The sequence below is a fragment of the Eumetopias jubatus genome, unplaced genomic scaffold (assembly GCF_037043125.1).
Source record: "Eumetopias jubatus isolate StellerSeaLion01/CBP00866 unplaced genomic scaffold, mEumJub1_p1.0 scaffold_5, whole genome shotgun sequence".
Classification (NCBI taxonomy): Eukaryota; Metazoa; Chordata; class Mammalia; order Carnivora; family Otariidae; genus Eumetopias; species Eumetopias jubatus.
This window is the reverse complement of record NW_028274811.1, coordinates 12,116,563-12,140,084: the sequence shown is the minus strand read 5'-3', so window position 1 is coordinate 12,140,084 and position 23,522 is coordinate 12,116,563. Positions and strand designations below refer to the sequence as shown.

At 46.3% G+C, this 23,522-nt stretch overlaps 1 long non-coding RNA gene across 1 annotated transcript; it reads right to left on the bottom strand.

Annotated features, from left to right (window-relative positions):
* Positions 1–1,161: 1,161 nt before the first annotated feature.
* On the bottom strand, positions 1,162–21,835 carry LOC114200501 (uncharacterized). The gene is made up of 3 exons (XR_003607469.2): positions 21,511–21,835; positions 9,115–9,255; positions 1,162–7,438 (listed from the first exon to the last, which is right to left on the bottom strand). It is a non-coding gene; the product is annotated as an uncharacterized LOC114200501 (long non-coding RNA).
* Positions 21,836–23,522: the final 1,687 nt, after the last annotated feature.

Below are 23,522 nucleotides of genomic sequence, written 5' to 3'. Positions count from 1 at the left end.
ACCATTATTTGTGTAATCTGTGCCCTATTAATATATAGTTCGGTTGATTCTCACCTTTGGCTACCGTAATATCGCAGTGAACAGCCTTTTGCATACATCGACTATACCCACAGGTAAATCTGTGTATCATGGGTGCCTGGAAGTGGGGTTGCTAGGTCCAAGGGTAAATTCCTTTAAAATGGCAGGGAGATCTGGCCAGATGCCCCTCCATGTTGCACTAACTCTGTCTGTCATCTAATGAGTAAGAAACAGGTTGGCGGGGCGCCTGGGTGGCTCAGTCATTAAGCATCTGCCTTCCGCTCAGGTCATAAAGCCAGGCATGGGGCTCCCTGCTCGCCGGGAAGCCTGCTTCTCTCTCTCCCAACCCCCTGCTTGTGTTCCCTCTCTTGCTGTCTCTCTTTCTCTCTGTCAAATAAATAAATAAAATCTTAAAAAAAAGAAAGAAAGAAACAGGGCGCCTGGGTGGCTCAGTTGGTTAAGCGACTGCCTTCGGCTCAGGTCATGATCCTGGAGTCCCTGGATTGAGTCCCACATCGGGCTCCCTGCTCAGCAGGGAGTCTGCTTCTCCCTCTGACCCTACCCCCTCTTGGGCTCTCTCTCTCTCACACTCTATCTCTCAAATAAATAAAATCTTTAAAAAAAGAAAAAAAAAAAAGAAAAAGAAACAGGTTGGCTACTCTTTAAATGGCTGTCTGACCCTGCCTGAGGATTATTAGGTTAATTGTAGCTGGGCGAGGGGCAAGGTGGTCATGGGGGTACTGGGGTCTCCTCTGGGCTGTGCTGTGTGCCTCAGCAAAGCAAAGAATGGGTCCCTGGTGATAGTACTCAGGCAAAGAAGGGGCCCCTGCCTGTGTGATGAGATTTGGGGCCTACAGACCCAGTACAAGGTGAGTCCACCCCAACCGTGACTTTTCTCGCCTGGGAGCAAAGGGCCTGGCCAGGGAGGTTCGTTCTGCATGGAACATTCAGAATGGCTGCCACACAACTCGGCTCCTAACACAAGTCCCTTTCCACCGTCCTGCGCAGGGAGGGAAGACACGTGGCAGCAGCCTCGCCTTCCCCAGAAACCCCGGGAAGGTGCGCGTGCGCACACCGCCCCCCACCCCTCCACCCCGCCGCAAGGCAGGTGCAGAGCCTTCCCTGCAGCCTGATTTACCACTTTGATCTGGACTGAAATTAATTGCTCGTGAGACATTTGTGCTTTACACCTCAACCAACTCTGCAAAGATTTTTATTTGGCCTTTGAATTATTTAAACCATTGTAATCATATTTGCTTTCAACAGAAATCTGCTGTATTTAGCAGCTTGAGAGGGACTAAATGAAGCCCCCGGGGTGGCTGGCCACTGCTCTTTGTTCTATTTGGATTCCCCTCCTGGAGACAGTCATCCCTGCATGGGGTTTGATTCGTGTTTTCTGGTGCTTGTTAACGGAGATCGAATACATCACAAACTGCAGAAATTTACACCGCATTACAATCACATCTGAGCTATCGCTGGGCAGGATTTTGACTCTGATAATTTATTCAAGACCTCCTCTCCTTCCTGTTCCCATCAGATCCCTGAGCCCACCTGGTCTTTCCCGCCTAGATCTGTAAGCAACTCGGGACTCCCACTCTGCTCCTCCAAGACTTTTTTGGTCCAGTGAATGAATTTAAATAAATAAAGCAACATCTGCTGTAAACATGACTTCAAGGATGGAGTGGGCCCAGTGCCTCCCCTTGCCTCTGCAGCTTCTCTCCATGAAACTGAGCGCAATAAAGCTCTGAGCCAGCGAGGAACATGATAGAAGTGGCAAACGACATCAATTGTGAATCTTAAGTCACAGTTCCATTTGCTCTGCCACATTGTAAAAATTGCAAATTTTTCATCAGGAAAGACAAGAAGAACTGTGAATGCTTCCATCTCGCTGGGCGGCCAGGATACTTCCATGGTGCACGGCCACTGGGCTGGTGCACCTTCTCTGTCCCCGCAGACTGGCCCGCACAGTGTGCCTGGTCTTCCCCGGGTGCAGCAGTCCTCACTCTCCCTCGGGGGATCGATATTGTAGACAGGTTGCATTGTTGTTTCATTCATGGTAACAACAGTGGAAAAAGATGTCAACATTGAAGTCTCTCCTTCTTCTCCCTGGTAATTCATTCATACTCTGTCTCTCCCTCCTAGTCTCTCTCTCATTCTTTTTCTCCTTTCCCCCCATTCTTTCCCATCCCCATATTTTCTCTCACCTGCTCTAGAATTCCAAAGAGGCAGGACAAGAACCAGCAGAACCCAGGTTTAGCCAAAACCATCAGGGCCTTTTACAAATGATCCTCAGGACAAGACTATGGACAGCAACACTTGTGTGGAGACACCTCCCAAATGAGAGGTTCACACCAGGTCTACGACAAAAATCCCATGGCTTCTCCAAGGCCCTTCCTAGAGCTGGGGTGTGTCTGCATCACTAACTTCTACTTCTAGAACTCACATCTGGCCTTACTGGGCTGGTGTCTGTATGGTGGGCCAAGTCATATTGTGAGATGCCAGGCACTTCCAGATAGACTGAGGCCAGCAGTCATTTGTTGATTTTTAAGATTTTATTATTTAGACAGAGAGTGTGCATGCATGAACTAGGAGAGAAGCCGAGGGAGAGGGAAAGAGAATCTCAAGCAGACTCTGTGCTGAGCACGGAGCCCGATATAGGGCTCTCTTGATCGCATGACCCTGAGATTATGACCTGAGACAAAATCAAGAGTCTGATGCTTAACCAACGGAGCCACCCAGGTGCCCTGATTTGTTTATTATTCACCTATTGCTAGAAGGCTTGATTTGAACTCTGGATGCGGAGAGGGCCAGGAGTGGCTTTATGTCACCTCCACACAATGCCATCAAGAGCATCTCGATATTGCCTCTGGGCAGTGGCAGCATGAGATGGCATGCTGAGGTAGAAAGAATGATCATCTCATACATTATATTTACAAAGTGTGTTCATAATACCATGTAAAGTCCAAATCAGTTTGATCAAGTCCCATGTAACTCAAAACTAATGGAGGAAAATGGGATCAACTTGTAAGGAATGGAAGTCTTATGGATCCATTGGCCATCTACTTATTTATAAATAAACATGCATCAATATGCAAAACGCTATGTGGTAGATAGACAGGATGGACCCCTGCCACAATAATAATAATAATAATAATAATGGTAATAAACACAACCACCTTTCCTGAGCATTGCTAGTAATAGTTTCACACAACATAAATTTGCTCATTTAATTTGTACAACAGTCATACGTGGTAGTTATTATCCCCCTCTCACAAATGGAGAAACTAATGCACAGACAGGTTAAACCATTTGCCCAAGGTCACACAGTAAATACCTAAGCTCAGGTTTGCACCCAGAAAATCTGCCTCCAGAATCCATGTACTTAATAATGTACCATGTAGCTAGAAACCACTAAATGGTGCAGAAATGAATGGGACCCCTAAAATAGGCTACCATAAATAGGGGAATTCTAGGGAAATCTAAAAAAGAAGATCCCCTCTTGAAGGGGGCAGGAGCACTGGGGTCTCAGCCAAGGCTTCAAGGAGGATGTAGCATTTGTGCCCAAACTTAAGAATGGATGCGTTTGGGGAACTGAAATGTTGGAGGAGATCTCCGTGTAGACATGATGTGGTCTTAGAAGACACAGAGAAAACACAGAGCTTGCCCAGGAATGGTAAACGTCCAGGTAAAGAGTTCAAGAGGCATCATGTGAGGCAGGATTGAAGGTGGTTTAGGGAGAGGAGGTCATGCATTTTATATTGCAAAATAAGTCTTCCGAGCAGACTGTGGGGCTCATTTAGGTCTGACTCCCTCACAGAGAAGCATATAAATGGCAGGATATGAGAGCATCTGCCTGGGGACTGGAGGAGAAATGAGAGGGTTGGGGGCGCCTGGCCGTAGCCCTTTTGCTCTCACTGCATAAACCCTCCCAGGGAAACAGAACTTTTTATTACTAGAGCTGGAATGGGCCCAAGCCGATGTCCCAAAATGGCTCAGTTCCCTTCTTACGGTGAAGTGTCACCATGTTCCAAGGAGAAATGATTTGATCGCAGCAGATGGCTGTTCGGGCTGGCTGGTGACCAGCCTACTGCCCTGTCCTGGGCCCTCCCTACTGGAGATGGATGGCAGCTTCTTTCTCCTTAAGTTTCATGGCCGGGCCTGTGGCTGCAAATACCATTGTCAGAACAACCTAGTCTCCAGTGGGCTCTGTGCAGGGGTGTCCCCGCCTCAGGGCTCCAGGCAGACTGATGTCCCCCAAGGTGGGCTGGCCCCTCGCTCACTTGCCCAGACAACGCAGGTGCAGTGGGGAGACCCCTCCCAGAGCCTGCGGGGCGCAGCCTGCAGCTCCTGCATCATCCAAGGCGGGAAGAGGTGCCCAGGTAGAGGGTTGCAGATGTCCCGAAGCAGAGGAGGCCTGGCTGGAAAGGCCAAGAGGGAAGGCGTGGCACGGTTAAGGCTGACCGGTGGCTTCTACAGGCTCTGGATTGTTCATTTGATTCAGTATCTCACTTAGGTGAACAGATCGTAATCCCATAACATCAAATGCTTCCAACTTCCTCTGGCTTCTCCTTCCTTGTCCTCAAAAGAGTTCCAAGTTTCTTTCTTTTGTTTTGCCTTTTTTGTTCCTCCCCACCCCCCCCCTTTTACAAAGGAAATTAGACAAAGCAGGACAGAGAAAGCGTGGACACTGTGTCGGGGGAGGGGAGGCACATTGTCTTTGCAAGAAGGGAGGCTGGCAGGTTTTTTCCATTTGGCTTGGATCTGTGGTTTAGAGAAAGAATCCTCCGAGCGAAAAGCAACAGGGTTTCGGTTCCCCGGGCACAAGACCATCATGGGCAAATTAATTAGGCTTATGCTCTCAGATGAGATCTTTTTACAGGGCAGAGCATGATGACCCCGGGGAGGCAGCTCGGAGAGGCGTTTCCTGTAATAAATTCTCCATCCGTGCTGGGGAACATAAAGCATTTTCTTACACGTTTGTTTGTCAGACATCTTGGGCACACAGAGGTGAGAGAGGGGAAAAAACAAAACAAAACAAAAACAAAACCAACACACCAGAACCCAAAATAGCACAGCACTGCGTGGGAAGGATGATAAAATTATGGCACTCTGATGACAGACATAGAGGTTTCATTTTATCACTCTAGAACCCAGCGTCTTGGGAGGTTTACGGTTTCCATTTCTTTCCTTTCTCCACGTCCCTATGTTCTCCTCATGTGAATATATATGTTGTTGCGTATTTTACATCCATTTTGGATGTCTTTCCTCATCCCGACCTGCCTGGGATCCCCGCAGCCTTGCTGCTCTGGGGCGCCATGTTTGGCCCCGCGCGAAAGCGCCCTCCAATGCTGCATGCCAAGGGCCAACTCCTATGAAAATGCTTGTGGCCCCAGCAGGGACCCGCGCATCCTTGTTCGAGGACCAGGTCCAGCTGTCGTTGCTGCTGCTTTGAAAGCAAATGCATCCCCTGAATCTGGGAAATGGGATTCCCAGGCATCTCTCACGGAAGCCAGGCAACCATCTGCTGGACCAAAAGGAAAGCAGTGCACCTCTCCCTGCCAGTCATGGCCACCTGGAGCACCTTTGGGATCTTTCTCACACCCATTCCTTGATGATCAGGCTGTTCCTCCAGCGCTGGTCACGCGCATGAGTAAGTCCCACCACTTCTGCATCAACCCCAGCCCCGACCTGAACGGCCCAGGGGAGACAGGGAGCGCTGGGCACCCCAGTCCCTCACCTCTGTGATGGGGATTTTCAGGGTCCACGCCGACTCAGTGCACGTGAACCCCCTTAGGCAACAAGGCATGGCCAGCCCTGTACCTGTCGGTAGGAGGGTCTGCAAATGTGATCTGCTCTGCCCCTGGGATCAGGCGGCGTTGAATCAGAGAGGCAGAACCGCTGTGGTTGATCTCCCAAGGAAGGATCTGTAGCACGTGCAGGGGCTAGATCTATGCCGGACTGGGCTGGGGGTGCATGACTAGAGGTCAGCCAGGTCATCAGTTGAGAAGCGGGATGTGGGCGACAGCAAGAACAAACTAGAATCGCGGAGGGGAGCCGAGGCTCACAGGACAACCGGAACCTGCAGGGGGAGTGGAACCGCTTTGCCTTTGTCACCTTGGTGCCGCGGGTGACCTGCAGCACAGGCTGGCTCCCCGCGCTGCAGAGCTGGACCTGGAGAAGCTGCAGGAGGTCTGGTGGGAGCTAGAAGACTCCCAGAGCCAGGGGCTGCCCCGCACCCCCCGGGTTAGCCGGCGGCGCCAGCGGCAGTGTGCACAAGCCCATTTGGTAGCTGGTCGCCCCGCACCACATTCGGAGCTTGAGAACTCCGGTTCTTGCTCTACCTTGCGCTTCCCAATTTTGGCCTCATGAGGCCAGGGCTCACCTGGAACCATACAGGACAGGGCATTCAGGGGACTGTAGCGCCAATGTAGCTCGAGTACAAACCACCCTGATACCTGTCAAGAGCATGGTGACCTTTCCCCTCCGCGTCCCTCACTCCCACCAGTGGAAGAACTGCCGGTCCCAGCGCCGTGCGTGCATTCTCGTTCTCCGTGTGTTTTGTCCACTGCCCCATTCTTGGGCCTAGAAGGTGCTCAGTCCATTCCAGACACAATCCCGATGACCTCTGGTCTTCTGGCCAGTTTTCAGGCCACTCTGTATTTTTACAGCGCTCTGTGCATTAGCCTCCGTTGACTGAGCACCTATTTTGAGCCCGGCCCTGGGCTGGGTAGTGAGGAAAATGTAAAGACCCAGAGAAAGCCCCTCGTGCCCCCTGGCTTAAGAGGCGCCGTGGATTCAGCAGCAGCTAATTAGTGTCACCGTGTTACACTGGCTAAGAGACAAGCGGTGCTAATGATGTTCTAGGAATCCTTCTGGGGGCCTTGGGGGAGGCTCCGCAGAGGAGTGGGACCGCCACCAGCACGAGAGGGGAGGGAGGGGGAGGACAGCGGCAAAGGAGCAGAAGTCAGCGTGCAAAAGGCCCCAACCCAGCCAGCTAGAGGACTGTGCGTCTGGGATGGGAGGCAGAAAGTCGTGGCTCACGTCGAGGATGATGCTATAGGACGTGACCCCCCTGTGCCTGAGCTCCCCCAGTTTGGGAAGCGAAAATGTGAGCCTGATGCTCTTCCGTGAGGATGAAAAGTAGCAGACACTCACTCTGGGCAGGTACAGTATGCTGGTGCTGGTACCTCGGCGCCTCATCCCAACTAAGCCTCATTAGTTACTATGATCCCCACTGAGGGACCAGGAGCCTGAGTCGCAGGAGATAAAGTCCTGTGCCCAGCCACTAAGTGGCCAAACGGGGATCTGCATTCCTGCCTGTGCCGGCAGCTCCATCCTTCAGATGCACAGAGACGGTCCACGGTCAATGCCACCTTCTTCCCCCACGGCTTCAAGGCTGCCCGGGGCCGGGCCCGCAGTTCTAGGCAAAGCGAAGAAGACCTTGCTGTAGATGCTAAGCAGCCTATCGATCGGTTGACTCCTGAGGGCCTGCTTCTGTCATGTGATTTCAGCTCCCATGAGGGCAGGAAACACTCCGGGATTCAAACTAGCTAAATTGTAAGAGAATTCTGCCACCTAAGAAAGTGGCTTTCTCTACCTGGGAGGCCGGATGGACCCGAGAGCCTACATGGTGGGGTAACTCATATTTATCGTGCAATGTGCACTTGCTACTTCTTTGCTTTTTATTTTATGGGGTCCCCCCCGGCCCCCCGCCCTGGCAGATTACAGGTCTCTTTTGTGCAAAAAGGGTTTTCAGTTGGTAAGTTGAAATGCACTCGGCACTCGTTAGTGTCAGTAATGAAAATGTGCGCCCAGAGAAACCACCCCCCTTCCCCCCCAAACTAGAGCAGAGCCCACCCCCAGCCCCCAGGCCCAGAAAGGCTCCAGGGAGGAGAGGCCAGCCGAGGCAATGAAGCGGGAACGGGAAAGGAGCTCAAGCTACTAAATGTGTCAATTTACTTGGACTCCCTGCAATTTAGAAGTTGATTTCAAAGAAAAATTGCTTCAGGCCTCCGACTCCTTCTGTTGTTGCCTCCACAGTTGTTGCCAACTGTGGCCCATTTTTACAGCTGACTGACCACGGGCTCAAAATGCAGGGCTCTGGTAGTACCGGCAGCCATCCGGCCTGGATGGCCCTTGCTGCCCCCAAGCAGAAGCACAACATAATTACAGCTAATGGAGGCAGGTCGGGGCAGGCCAGCCCTCACGTTCCCCACCCCCTGCTTCCCCAAGGACTGCGCCCCGGCTTGCGTGTGCAGCTGTTGTGAATCCCCAGTCCACAGCTGACATGATTCATCAGACCCTCGCACCCCGCCACGTCAATCCCCTCACGCCTCTGGAACCTTCTCTGCTCTCCCTCATGCACAGCGCTGTCCAAGGCTTCATGCTCCCTGCCTCCCCCCTCTCCCACCCCTGCCCTGAGTGACTTCCCAGGTTAATTATGCCGCCTCAGAAGGAAAAGAAACAGTCTGATTTCAGCGAGAGTGACTGGGCAGAGGGGCAAGAAATCCCCCCCCCACCCCCCGCCCCATAAATCAAGACAGAGGCCTGTTTCCTTGGTAGCATCAATCTGAGTGTGTCTCACTGAAAATCCATCCCTCTCCCATTGCCAGCCTGAGATGGGGAAGAAGGGGTTATCAGATCACTCTATTGTAATAAGAAACATATTCATCTCAGCCAAGTTTCCAGAGAGATTCTGGGGTTTGGTTTGGTTTGGTTCTGGTTCAGAAAGGGCAGTTGTTCAAATAGTGTTTTTGGAGAGCGAACAATTAGTAAATCATCCCCTCAACCAACCCTTCCAGAATCTATCGAGAGAGCCTCAGTTGTTCAGAGGAGAGAGTTCTCTACAGGGCTTATCTCAGGGCAACTGGAGGATGCATTACATCTGCTCAAAAGGAGCCTGTTCCCAGGAAACGGGCAATCTGGGGGGAAGCTTCGGGACAGTGCCCCAGCCAGCGGGGTTATTCTAGGCTGAGGCAAACCGTGGCAGGCCAGGAGCAAATGGACGCAGGCACCTGCAGGTGGGGCTCGGCAGACAGAGCGGGGTAGATCAGATGACCTTTTCCCCCGCCTGCTCCCCAGCCCTGGGTTCCTTACCTGAACTTTCTTCTTTTGTGAAGACGGTCATCTAGACGAATGGAGATAACCTTTCCAGACCAATCACGACCTTCCACTGGGACATTTGCATGCAATTCTTACGGAAAGGTCACCCAGAAAATTCTGTGCTTGAGGAGCATCCTTCCAAACAACAAATGTGACAATTAAAACAAAGCACCCTTCTCATGTGGTGGTGCAGAAGCAGCTGGGCTCCAGCATGGCTTGGCTGGCCCAGGCTCATGGCATTTGTCACCTAAGGGAAACAATAGCAGCTCTGTAGGCATTGCTGTCGGAAAGGGCAGGAGCCACTCTGAAATAGCCTGATCGCCCACGGGCTTTGTCCTCAAATTGAAAAAATGTGCATTGGATGGTTAGAGCAGAAGACACATTTCTCACTTTCTCCCAGCTTTTTCAGGTCTCCTGTGGAACCAGGTGTTCCATGGAAGCAATAGTTGATGGATAGATTACGGCTCCTCTAAAAAGCCCCTCAAATGCTGGTTATCTTGTTGGGTACTCTCTTCAAAGGGTAACTGAGCCGCATTGTAAAACCCTTGCAGCTTAGGTGGGGCCTCCCTTTGAACCATTCTTCCCCACCCATATCCCTCCTGCACAGATCACTGGGTCAGGGGTTGGAGCCCTAACCCACAAAAAGAACCATCTGATACCTTTCCAATGGCTGATGAACCATAGGGTGTCCAAGAAAATAACTCAATAAAAGGAAGAGAAAGAACTGAACCTCTTACATTCCCTCTTTCTCTGTCTCTTTCTTTCTCTCTCTTGAACAGGAGCCACGGATAAGAGAAGAGAAGAATTTCCCACTTGCGGGAGAAATTACTTCTGAAGAGTCATGAAGTAAATTTAGAACTGAAGCAGCCAAAGTTAAGGGTGGAGCTGTGGCAATGGACAGGCACAAGGAGCCGCTGATGGCCAGGAGTGAGCTAGAGGGACACTTGCTATCCCTTGATACCAAGGGGCACTTGAATGTAGGTAATTCGTCTTGATAGTGCAGTACTTGGGGGACGACCCTGCTGGAGCCCCATTGAATCTGTCCTAGGTTTCTAGACTTCCTCTTTGTTGCCCATAGACCTAAACATCAATTCTTTTCCTTTGTCTAGTTTCAAGAAGGCTCTATCCCTTCCCTGAAAATAAGCCTGGGGAAAACGCACACACACACACACACACACACACACACACAAACACACACCAGACAACTTGGGGAGACTTGCTATCCCAGGGCCCAGAAAGGAAAGGGTGATTATACTAAGAACACATTTAATTGTTGCTCTTCTATTTGATTAAAGGAAGGAGGACAAAAACTCTGATTTACGAGGCAGTCACTGGACCCAGAGACGATGATCCAAGGCAGGCAAAGGTGCTGCTATTTATACAGATTCTTGAGTAACCTGACTGCCTCAGAGGGAGAAAGATGGGCTCCGGAGCTCTCCTACCAGAAGGCCTGTCCATGTGTAGACTTGAAACACCAATGTCACAGCAGGCTAGCAGGCAGCTCTCATGTCTCCCTCTGGGGAGTGGGGGGGCCAGCAGCATGGCCACCAGAGCAAATATGGCCTGAGAAGAGGCCAAAACCCTGTTCTACCTGATTCCTTGAGTCTTGTAAACCATGACACAAGATGAGAGACTACAAGACAATTGGGGAGATTCTAAACTGGGTGTCAGTCACTCAGGTGTTTTATCTTTTTCCTGTTGGATTTACAGTGAGCGTACTCCACATGAGGAAGAATGCGCAGTAGTATTCAAATATCAAGAAATTTCTCTGCACTAAATATTCTTTACAGCCTGTTTGGTAGAGCAGATTGCATAGCATACAAAGATCTCAGCTAAATAGGATTCAACCAACCATAACTTCTCAATTAATTAGATATTTAACCATCACTTCTATAAACATAAAAGGTCAAATGGCCAAAAAAAATCAATTAAAAAATGTCAGGCTAGGTGATTTCTTAGAAGCTTCACATAGAGCTCTCTCGGACAATGACCTTGAGATACTGCAGGATCTTGAGTCACGTGAAAATGTTTGTTTTGCTCATTAAACTCTAGTGACAAAGGCATGCATGTGATCTCCAATATTTTGGATAGGCTTGCAACAAGTTTCTATTTTGTTCTCATGGAAGCAGGGAATTGGATGTTTAAATGCCCACCCATGAGTTCCTAAACATTATTCTTTAAGACTGTATTCTAACAGCCTGAATATCACGTTTTCTTCTGAGAAGAGGGATCATGAGGAAGGATTTTTCCAGATGCTCCTGACCTATACAAAAGCCTCAAGCACTCAAAGGCATGGGTGAGCAATTGGTCATAAACAAGTCCAGGGATTAGGACTTGTTCGGTTTAGAGACATGGGTTCAAGTCTCAGCCTGGTCAGCCAAGGAGTCACCTTGAGAAAGCGTGCTCTCATTTTCCTCAGCTATAAAATGGAGAGATTGTATCAGTATCAAAAATGACCTATCTCCAAAGATAGTCTCACTTCCAAAACCTGCACCACCATTTGGAGAGGAAATTTTGAGGCTATTTGTCTTAATTTGAGCCCCAAACTTGAGGCCAGTCATGGAGGGAGGTACCTTTGACCGAATCCCATGCTTTGTATTACAATTTTGCCCTCTGAGGGAAACGTCACCTGGGATAATCATCCTGCATATCTAGTCCTAGTTGTAGCTTACAAACTCCTTTTCTTGATATAGAAAGACCTTGAACGTTCCAGTCCATCACTCAGATTTGGCTTTTAAAGATATATCTGGACGCTCTGACCAGACCTGAGATGATGTAGGCTTTGTGTCCCTCAGACCCTTCAACCCAGGCCGATCCCCAGAGGTTCTTCCAAATCCATTTAGAGGTGAGGAAGTGGGAGGCTTCATGTGGGGAAATGATGAGGTGCTTCCTTCCTCTTAGAGCTGGGTGAGCTCCCTCTTCAGGACTCCCACGGCCTCCCAGGCCAAGGGGTCAGGGGCCTGAAAAATTGGGCAGAACCCGGTTTCCTTTTGGACCACACACTCAACCCATTGCAACAGCTGTGTGTAAGCTAATGTCATCAGACTGGGAGAAAGAATATTCCTACTGGTTAGGCTTAGGTTCTGGGGCCACAACGCTTGGACAAGTGACTTCATCTACTAAGGTTTTAATCTCCTCATCTGCAAAATGGGTTTAGAAACAGTCCTCACTTCATAAGGCTGGTGCACTACTTTAGTGAGAAAGTTGATGTCAAGTACTTAGCAGGTAGAAAGTGTTTAGTAGCATGTAGCTCATATTTTGTTGTGTCCCAAGGATCCCCAAAACCCTTCTCTGTTCCTCCAAAGTCTCCCAAGGACAGGGCATCATAGGAGCTAAGACTGATATGACCTCCATGTCTCATCTAGGGGGTTGAAGAACCTTCTGGTTTGTGGAGAGCATGAAGCAGTTCACTGGCTGTAAGCCAACAGCCCTGATTCTTTTGCACCTGTGACTTCACTCGGTCCTGAAGCACCACCTCTGCCATTTGTAGATTTTAAAGGTGAGAAATTAGTCATTTTTGCCACCCTCCTCAAAGCCCTGATGATTGCAATCACACCTATGTTCATTAGAGTTCCATGGGAATCATAAAATAACTTTTAGGTGAGGTGTGGGCATTCAAATGCACCCAAGCTTAATTAGAGAAGAGGCTGTATAACTCGGCACAAAGAGGAATAGCCAGAGTCTCAGCGTGGCACCCGAAGTTAAACCAATGGGATCAAGCGCACAGCCTTGGTTCACTCATTCTGCCTCTGGCGTTTGCCAGCTGCATAGCTGGGGGCAAGTCAGCCCTCTCCAAGCCCACACTGCCTTCATTGTGAGGAGAAGGTCACTCCTTCCTAGGGTCATGCTGGAGACAGCGTTCTGTAGCTCAGCATCTATGGGTATGGGTCTACTGAGCTTCTCTGTTGGCTGGTAGGCAGTTCCGTGAACCATTTGGTACCTCTCCCTCGGTGGCACTGACGGCTGGTAGGCAATTCCGCGAACCATTTGGTATCTCTCCACCGATGGCAACCATTAGCAAGCAGCTCATCCTCCCTGTGGACTGGGCTCCCCAACTGGACCGAGTCTACCAACTTGGACTGGACCAGCACAGCCCTGAGCCCGCAAATCCACCACTAGCAGGGGGCGCACTTCCCTATCGCCCGCAGGTAGCCAGCCCGAGAGCGGGGGACCACTTCCACCTCATTCCCACTAGCGATCACCTGCCCCTAGGTAGAGGTCCCATCTAGCTGCAAGGGTTGTGGCTCTGCTAAGACACATGGAAAAGCCTCCTTCTCTTGACTGCCTCTGAGTCCTCCAGGGGAACTTCGCACTGCCCATCTGATGTCCTTCAAGTCTTAGTCACAGCATTTCCTACCCCGACTCACCGCTTGTTTCAATCTGTTTTGACTGTTACACGTTCAGTCATTCCTAGCATGGACTCTGGTCTCCGACTACCCGCACTGCAGTTGCTGCTTCCTATGCATATGGCTCGAGCCATGTTATTTAAACTTTCTGCGTCTCCTTTTCTGCAGCCGTAGCATGAGGCTGATCATAGCTCCTCCCTTAGAGCTGTCCTGAGGACTGGATGAGTGGACGCAGGGCAAGCACTCGCAGGAGCATCTGGAACACGGGAAACCCCATATCCCTGCTGACTGTGCTGTTATTGTGTTCTGAGGCCTCAGGGACATCTCACAATCCGTGGCGTTCTTCAGAGGTTTCAGCTCACAGGAGAGAGGCAGTAGAGACTGTCCAGTCAGCTCTCCACCAGGACGCAGAGTTAATCCACTGTACTGCAACACACAGTTGGGCCTTCTCTCTCTCTGCCTGTTTATCATGATCCTAGGGCAGCTCAGTCCTTCCTGTTCTGGGGACAGTTCCTCTTCTTCCGGAACTATCTGTTTACTCACATTTCTGTGGATCCACCCTTCCCCAGTTATAGACAGAGAAATATATATCTCTATTTAACAAACAGATGGAAACTTAATTTTAAAAAACGCAGTATACCCCAACATGTCCAACTTGCCTCCACCACCAGGCTCAACCCCACACGGGGGCGGCAGATGAGAGAAAAAGGGCACTGATGCTCTATCCCTCGCTCTCCCTAAAGGTGGGCCGCCTCGGTTCTTCTTAATAGTTCTCCTCAAGAGCCATCTTTGTAAAATCTCCCACAACAGAGGAGGAGAATTAAAGGAGGACTCTCGGAGGGACACCTGTCTTTTTCGGCCCCATGGGGAAAAGTCATGGAAATCATGTTCCCAAACCCTACCCCGCATCCTCCTTCCTACCCAGACCCCAATCCTCACCGTCCTGAAAGAGGCTCAGGGACAAAGTCATCTTCACAGAAATCGATGGTAAAACACCGGGGTGGGGGAAGGAAGCTACCTTTGCTGCGCGCACCTGTCTGGCTCCCCCCCCACCCCCCCCACCCCCAAGGGCCACTCCTAGCACTCCTCACACCTCGCCCGTCTGTGCGGCACAACACACTCCAGACATTTCCAAATAATTGCCCATCAGCTTCTCAGCAAAACAAAAAGGCTGCAGTTGGCACTTTCTTTTCGCTCCCCACCCAAGCTGTTCACGCAAGAAAAAAAAAATTTTTTTTTAAGTCTACAAGTTGAAAGGCTTTTTTAAAGCACCTACCCACATTAAAGGAAGACTGTTTAATTTAGAGCTACAGCTACAAGATCAAAAATAGGAATAATTAAAGCCTGAGATTAACTGTTAAGATAGGCATTTTTATTTTCTTTGCCAAGGCCTTAAACAGGTAAATCACATATTTAAAGAAAGCACTCAGATCTGAAAATCCCAATGGGGAATTTTTTTTTTCCTTGTTTAAGACATAATGAATTCAGTCTTCAGAGACCAGGGAGCAGGGTTTGTTAAAGCTCCCTGAACTGTCAGCTGAATAATTATCTAGGAAAGCCTATGTGTAGGTGACTCCGCACGATTGAGCTGCTTTCCTGTTTTGAAACAGAAGGTTGCCAACCTCTGGAACAAAATTTGGCAAACTCAGGCAATGTCCGTTTGTGGCCCTCCTTTTCATCATGCGATTATTTGATTTTTCAGCCTTGTAAGTATACTGAATTCCACTCAAATACCCTTTCCAAATGTCCTAGAGAATGTAGATTTTCCAAACAAACCAAACAAACAAACGAACACATAAAAAACCCAACCACACATAAAAAATCTCCCTTTTTCAGAATGGCTGGAGCCAAATGAACTTATGCCAAAACCCACAAACAGCCTGACAGTTTATACTCCAAGGAGAAGGTGAAGCAGGCACATTCAGGGTCAAATGCAAAATAAGAATTCTGAAAAAAAAAAAAAAAAAAAATCTCATTACTGCCAGACCTGTTGGTTTTTTAATAGGATTATAATTTTAACTTTAAAATACCTGTCTGAGAGCTTGGATGTTACTGCTTTAAAATCTCCACTCAAGGGGTGGTGGCTATGGGGTTTCCCCCTTCACTTAAAAGGAATCTGGACAGCTGAATAATGGGCTCACCCTTTTGTGGCATGGATTCTCACCATCATATTTTAAAACTAAAGTATTCAGCCTCCTTCCCCACAGGATGCAAGGTACCTTCAAGCAAAGACAATGCAAGTCATTATGCTAACTTGACTGAAGGCAGAGCTAAGCAATGAACTTGAGGGCAGACGCAAAACCTGATGTGGAGTGGAGATCTACCCGGCTTGCTGGTGTGCAGAAGAACTCTGCCTGGGGGTCGGGCAGATCCATTGGCTATGCCTCACCGGGTAAGGAGAAGTGGGATTTCCAGAAGAGAACACAAAATCTCAGTTCCTTGTTGTAAAGGAGGAAAATGAACAAACAGCCCACCTCTTCTGGAGCTGGCCAGCTTCCCTCAAGTTCAGTCGAAGAGGACAGTCCTGCCCTAAACCCAGCAATCTCCCTCCCCTGCTTCTGCTAATACCTCTGTCATCTGCCAAACACCAGAATGGGCCTGCAGTAGGTTGCCTGTTTTGCTCTCAGGGACAGCAAGGGCGTTGAGAGAAGGGTAATAATCAGCCGGTACTGTCCCCGACTCCTGTCCCCAGCTTGGAAATCACCTAGCCCCACAGTCTCCATTGTCCATGCAGACAAAGTTCATAGGCAAAAGAGGCAAATTCCCAGCGTAGCTCTAAGTGTTCCTGATGGGACCTTATTTCTAGACTCATTGGCCTAGATTGCGCTCCTGGGACTGGGAGCAACTAAGGTGTTAAAATGTTTTATCAGGGTTCCAAGAACGTTGACCATCTAAGGCTTTTTTACTGTGTCCCCCTTAAGCTTCAAAGCCCTTGTGAAAACTGACTCTTAAGGTAGGTCCCAACGACTTGGAGATCCCAGCCAGGATGTGAGGATTATGCCTCGATGGGTCTGCAAGCCAGTTTCAAATATGGGGCGCATACATATGAACTCGTGAGAGCTTGAGAGCTGCCTCTGTTGATGTCAGCCTGCCTCTGAAACCAGGAAAATGGCACATGAACTCAGTCCTCCAAAGATGCTGACCAAACATCTCCGCATGACCAGAGAAGGGACATTCTTCTAACCCCCACCCCCCGTATGCTTTGATAATATTAACTCCATGGTTCCATGACCAGATCTCAGTCCTTCCCTGCTGCCTGAAGACCAGTCAAGAGTTTTTTCATTCCTCCAACCCGCTTTCTTTCTTTCTAGAAACCCCAGCAGCTGTATGACTCGCTTGAACTGAGCTGTGCATACATGGCCAGTGGTCATTCTGAGGGTGAACTTTCGGTTGTGCAAAACCAACACCTCAAATTGAAAAACAAATAAACGGCTTGGGGTCATCAGGGTAAGGGGCTAAAATAACATCTCATTTTCTAAAAAAGATTTTATTTATTCATTTGACAGAGAGAGACACAGCAAGAGAGAGAGCACAAGCAGGGGGAGTGGGAGAGGGAGAAGCAGACTCCCCGCTGAGCAGGGAGCCCGATGGGGGGCTCGATCCCAGGACCCTGGGATCATGACCTGAGCTGAAGGCAGACGCTTAACGACTGAGCCACCCAGGTGCCCCATAACATCTAATTTTGACAGGTGCATGGAATTGTGAATTTAAATTTTGGGAACTCCTATATGAGAGAGAGTAAAGGTGTGGTCTTAATGGGAAGTCACTGGTCAAATGTAACAGTGTGGGCCCGGCTCATCCCGACAGGCCCCTTCATAATTCCTACAGTTTATAATGTTTCCTTCAGTTTGTGGGAAATTGTTTCCATTTGTTTTCTTCTCCCCCCTGTGTCATTCTTACACATTTTTCAGTTTATTCTGGGTAGCTTAGATTTCCAAAAATGTCATCTTTTTTTTTCTCATGACGTTTTGCAATTGCTTCTTAATGGGGTGTAGTATCTGGCCAACTTACTGAAATTCTCTTATTAGTTCAGACCATATTTCAGCTGATTTGCAAGGATTTTCCAAACAGACAACTATATGGTCTGCAAGTAAAAACAGCTTTGTCTCTCCTTTTTCAATATTGATACGTTTTGTTATTTTATGCTATTTTATTCCGTTAGCTAGGATGTTGAATAATAGTAGTTTGTCTGTCTTTGTTTCTGATTTCAAACTAGTGATTCACCACTGAATATGAGGCTTGTAGAGGGGTTTCTTTCCTTTGTTAAAATAAGGCTGTTTTATTTTAATTCTATTTTGTTAAGTGGCTCATTACATCATAAATGGGACTTTGTTGAACTCATTAAAATATTTTTTTTCGGAATCTATCAAGATGACATTATGGCTTTTCTCTCTTAATTCCTGATCAAATGAACTACATTAATAGATTTCCTCATGTTGAAATATCCTGGCATTCCAAGGATAAGCCCTACTTAGTTAAGATGTATTATTCTTTTAGTACACAAATGGATTTAATTTACTAATGTTTTATTTAGGATTCTGGTGTCTTTGTTCATAAATGTGATTGATCTACATTTTCTTTCCCCCTTCCCCCGATATCTTTGTTTAGTCTTGTTATATGGTTATGCAAGCCTCATAGATGAGATGAGAAGCTTCCAAGTTTATTCTGTGCTCTGAAAGAAGTGATATAACCCCACAATTATCTGTTTCTTGGTGATCTGAGCTTTATGACTAACTTGGTCTAACTTTTACATGTTTCTGTAATTATCTTTCTTTAGTCAATTTTAGAATTTATATTTACCAGGAAATCACCCATTTTAAAATCCACATTTGCAAATTTATTTTAAAAATGGTGTGTTTTTATGCTTTAAATCTCCTAAAAGAATATACATCCTTTCTTATTTCTAATGTTTCATTAATTTCCTCCTTGTTCATAATTGGCCTTGATCAAAGCCTTGATCATTTTTCTTTTTTGCATTTACTCCATTAACATTTTCTCAATGTTTATTTATTCTTTCCTTCTACTTTTTGGGGGATTACCTTATAATTTGTAATCTAGCTTCTTGATTCCTAAGTTCAGTTTATTTTAAAAAATCTTTAAATTTTTTTTAAGGGGTGACTGGCTGGCTCAGTCGGTGGAGCATATGACTCTTGATGTCAGAGTTATGAATTTGAGCCCCACGTTAGTGTAGAGATTACTTAAAAATAACATTTTTTTTTTTTTAAATAGAGCTTGTGCACGAGGTGGGGACAGAGGGAGAGAGAATCTTAAGCAGGCTCCATGCCCAGTGCAGAGCCCAACACGGGGCTCAATCTCACAACCCTGACATCATGACTTGAGCAGAAATGAAGAGTCAGACACCTAATCAACTGAGCACTGAGGTGCCCCAAAAATAAAATCCTTAAAAAAAACCTGTCTTCTTATCTAATTAGGATATTGCTATAAAATGTCCTCTGATTGTCATTTTGCATGCATCCCACAAACTTTTTGTCTGCTACTGTGCTCACATTCTCATTTATTCCTGAGTTATTGGTCATTTCAGTAAGATTTTCTCTTTAACCTGGGAGTTATTTAAAAGTCTGTGCTAAAATGTCCTAGTAATTGTATCTAGAAGACATAAAGAACTCCTACAAATCAATACTGAAAAGACAGCTCATTATAAAATGAATAAAAATTTGAACAGTCAACTCATCAAGAAGACACGTGAACGGCCAAAAAAAAAAAAAAAAAGTCAACATTGGCAGTCATCAGGGAAATGCAAAGTAAAACTACAGTGAAATACCACTTGACATCCACCAAAGGGCTGACATTGAAAAGATGTTAAAATATCAAATGTTGGAGAGTAAGTAGAGCAAAAAATCTCAAACGTCGCTAATGAAAGTATAAAATGGCACAAACACTTCAGAAAAGAGTGGTAGTTTTTTGGCAGTTTCTAATAAAATTAAACAGATTCCCACCCTACAAGCCAGAGCTTCTGTTATTAGGTATGTACCCAGAATGCATATGTTCAGAAAAATCCTTGTAGAAAAATGTTTCTATTAGCTTTATGTACAATAACCCCAAACTGAAATCTGGATCACCAAGTAGCAATATAACCGCACAGAGAGATACTACTTAAGAAATGAATAAACAGGGGCACCTGGGTGACCCAGTCGGTTAAGCATCTGACTCTTGATTTCAGCTCAGGTCATGATCTCATGGTCACAGGATTGAGCCCTGTGTTGGGCTCAGCACTCAGCATGGAGTCTGCTTGAGATTCTCTCTCTCTCCCTCTCCTTCTGCCCCTTCCCCAACTCATGCTCTCTCTCTCTACGTAGATAAATAAATAAAATCTTAAAAAAAAGAAATGAATAAATAAATAAGAAATGAACTGTTGTTACACACAACAATCAGGAATGCATCTCGAAAATGTTATGCTGAATGGAAGAAGCCAGATACAAAAGAATTTCTGCTGCATGATGCTATTTACATAAAGTTCAAGAACAGTGATTATCTCTGGACAGGGGAATGACTGGAAAGGGGCAGGAGGAATCTTTTTGGAGTGATGGAAATGTTCTGGATCTTCAGCTGAATGATGACTACTTACGTGTATACCTCAAAATTCTATGAGCTGCACACTGAATACTTGTGCATTTGACTATGTAAATTATACTTAGAAGAATACCACCAACAACAAAAAGTGTTTTTTTGCCCTTCTTCTGTAGTTAATTTACAGTATTAGTGCATTTGGCTAGAAAATGTATTTAAATACATTCAGCTACTTAATATTTATCGAGATTTCCTTTGAATCATAGTAGATAGTACATTTTTGTTCCTGCTCTGTAAGTATATGAAAGAATATATGTAATTTTGTTAAAAATAACTTATAGAGCTTGTAGTTTCTTATAACAATGAGACACGATCTATTTTGAGGGATCGGAGAAGACTCTCCTAAGGAAGTAGCATTTGGGCTGAGAAGAATCTGGTTATGACTTTCAAATACAAAAGAATTTCTTAAACAGGTCACAGGAAGTATAGTCTATAAAATTTGGTTGCATTAAATTTTAAGCTAGTCTAGTTCAAAAACACCACAAACAAAACGAAAAGACAAATCAAAGACAAGATATTGCAATGTATATGGCTGACAAAAGGTTACTTTCTAAATTTATAAAGAAATTCTACAAATCAGTAAGAACAAGCCAAAGTGTACAAATGGGTGGACAGATGACAGGAACAAGCCATTCACATAATAAACTGGAATAGCCCAAAAGCACAAGTAAAGATGCTCACCCTCATTAGTGAGCAAGGTAACACAAAATACAATAACAATGTTATACCTGACATACTGGCAAAAATTTTAAAGTGTAACAACGTCAATATTTGGCAATGGGAACTCTAACATTACTCTAAAAGTAAATTAATACAATTAATTTGGAGAGCAATGAAGCAATATCTAGTCAAACCAAATAGGCACATACTCTTTGACTCAGAAATTTTACTCCTGGGCATATACTCCAAAACTAAGCTTTCCAACGTTTTCACATCAAGGCCCACAGTGGATTTTATTTTACCCAATTGTTGTGTCTCTGTCTTTCAACAGGAGAAATTTAGCCCATTTACATATATTGTGATAACTAATATTACTGGATATATTTTTACAGACTTATTTAATGTTTTCCATGTCTCCAACTTTAAAAATATCTTTGTTAGATTTCCCGTTTTTTCCCCTACCATCTGTTTTAATGGACTTTGAATTCTTTGAATTTCTTTTTTCTTCCAGAAGCTTGGATATTATATACCCTATTTCTTTTTTTTTTTTTTTTCCTGGTGATTATCCTTACACTTGAAAACACATTTAAGCATATATCTTTCTACCAATCTCTGGTATTTGTCAATATCTCTAAACTTTCCCTGAAAAGTTATCTATCGATTTGATACAATTCCAAAATTAGCCTGCTTTCACTTCCTTCTCCGTCCCAAACCAACCATATGGAAATCCTTTTCACATCATGCCATCAAAAACTTTTTAGACTTAACTACTAAACTTATAGGTTTATTGGCTTACCACTTTCCTGTGACTTCATCACTTTCTCAGGGTGACTTTTCTTCTTGCTAGAAACAGTCGAGTGTATCTGCTCAGAGAGGGTCTGTGGGGGTCGAGTCCTTGCATGCCAGGGATTTTATTCTGCCCTTCAACTTTGATGCTAGTTTGCCTCAGCACAACATTGTAATTCTCTGCAGCCATTCTTTCTCCTGCAGTTGAAAACCAATGAATTCCCCTAAATTGTTATCCTTTTGGTCTACTGCTACTTTCCCTTAGATTTCAGTTTCACAAGTATTTGTCACATCCCTACTATGTGCTGAGGACATTTCTAGGTGCTGGGCCCAGAGGGGTGCCTGACATAGGCCTGTGCGTGGTGTGCTGGGTTCACTCCCACCACTGTGCCTCTACTTCCTATGCTTCCCCCCTGAGGACTGGTTGAGGGGCCACCCTGCTCAAGGATAGCCAATGCCTAGGCTGGGCAACAGCACAGTGTGGTCTGATCTCCAACAAAAACCCAAAAACAACAGCAACAAAACTGAGCTTTGCTTATTCATTTCTCATTCTTATGCATTTCAGTGGGGGAAATGCCCAAAGAATAAAGCTGTAAAAATAATTCTGCCTGCTCTTTGGCCATCTGCCCACCAAGGGCAGAGTCAGGGCATCTGGTCCCTCTGATAAATGCTCTGACCCAGCTCTGACAAATCACATCTTTCTCACTATCACTTTCTGAGCAATGACATTTGGGAGAGGAAAGACCAGCTTCTTGACACAGCAGTTCCCTAAAGAAAGAAAAGAGGGCTGGGCATGGGGGTGGGGCACATTTATTAAATCACCTGGAGGACTTTTTTAAAAATGCACATTCTGGGCCCTTAACCTGAGAATGAGATTTGACCTCTTGGGGATGGTAAGGAGAGGCTGGGGGGCTTGGGGGGGGGGGCATGCAAATATACATTTTGAAAAAGTGTTTCAGGAAATTATCATCTATATTCTACTCATGGCCACTCTGCCACTTCTGAGAGGCAGCCACTGATGTTATCCATCCCTGTCATTTTAGAGATGAAGAAACCATGGCCCAGAGAGGAAATTGAAACAAATGATTGATTTGTTTCAGGCCATACACATAGTCATAGAGGAGCCAGGACGAGACTCAAGGACACTTGAATCCTAGACTGCACTTCTCCTGACTTTACCTGAAATGTGTCTTTAACTCTTGCTCTACTTGAGATCATCATCATCACCATTATCACCATGGCTACCACCATGACCACCACCACCACCACCACCACCATCATCATCATCATCATCATCATCATCACCATCTTCACCAGACACTCTACTGGCCACTTACATAAACTTATCTCTCAAATTGGCAATAATCCTACAAGGCAAGTATTGTCTCTGTTTCTCACCCTTGTCCATTTTCTCAACCTTTATATCCTATGAATCCTGACACACAGGATCGGTCACCACCAAGTGCCTGTATCTGTGTTCTTTGTCTCTGGTTGTAAGGTCTCTTCATATCTTGCCTGAATGGAAAGTTGGCTGTCCCCTGTAAATGCCACCTTATCTGCAGCCTCTCAAGTGGAGGCTATTCAGGTCTCACCTTCATTCTCCTTATATCAGAGGGCTTGAGGGTGGGGTAGGTGTCCCATTGTACTTGTAATTCAACTCTCTTCCATCCTCCTTCAAAACCCCCAGATCTTTCAAAATTCATGCCACACTTTACTACCTGCCACCCTTACTTGCAACTGTTGGCTATCAATCTACTCTCCTTCACTCATTAATGACTCTAGCATCTGGCTCTCCATGCTTATTCCTGTCACCATTCTTGGTGACTTAACAATCTTGTAGAATAGTGGACCATTCCATACCTTCCATGACCTCCTCACCTCCAACAATCTTTAATCTCTACTCTCCACTCAGACACAGTCTCATGCTTGTGTTCCAAACCCTGACATCCCATCTCTCTGATATGAATCCGTTGACTTTACCATCTTTGTATCTTTCTTTATAAAGATACAAAATGTATGCTA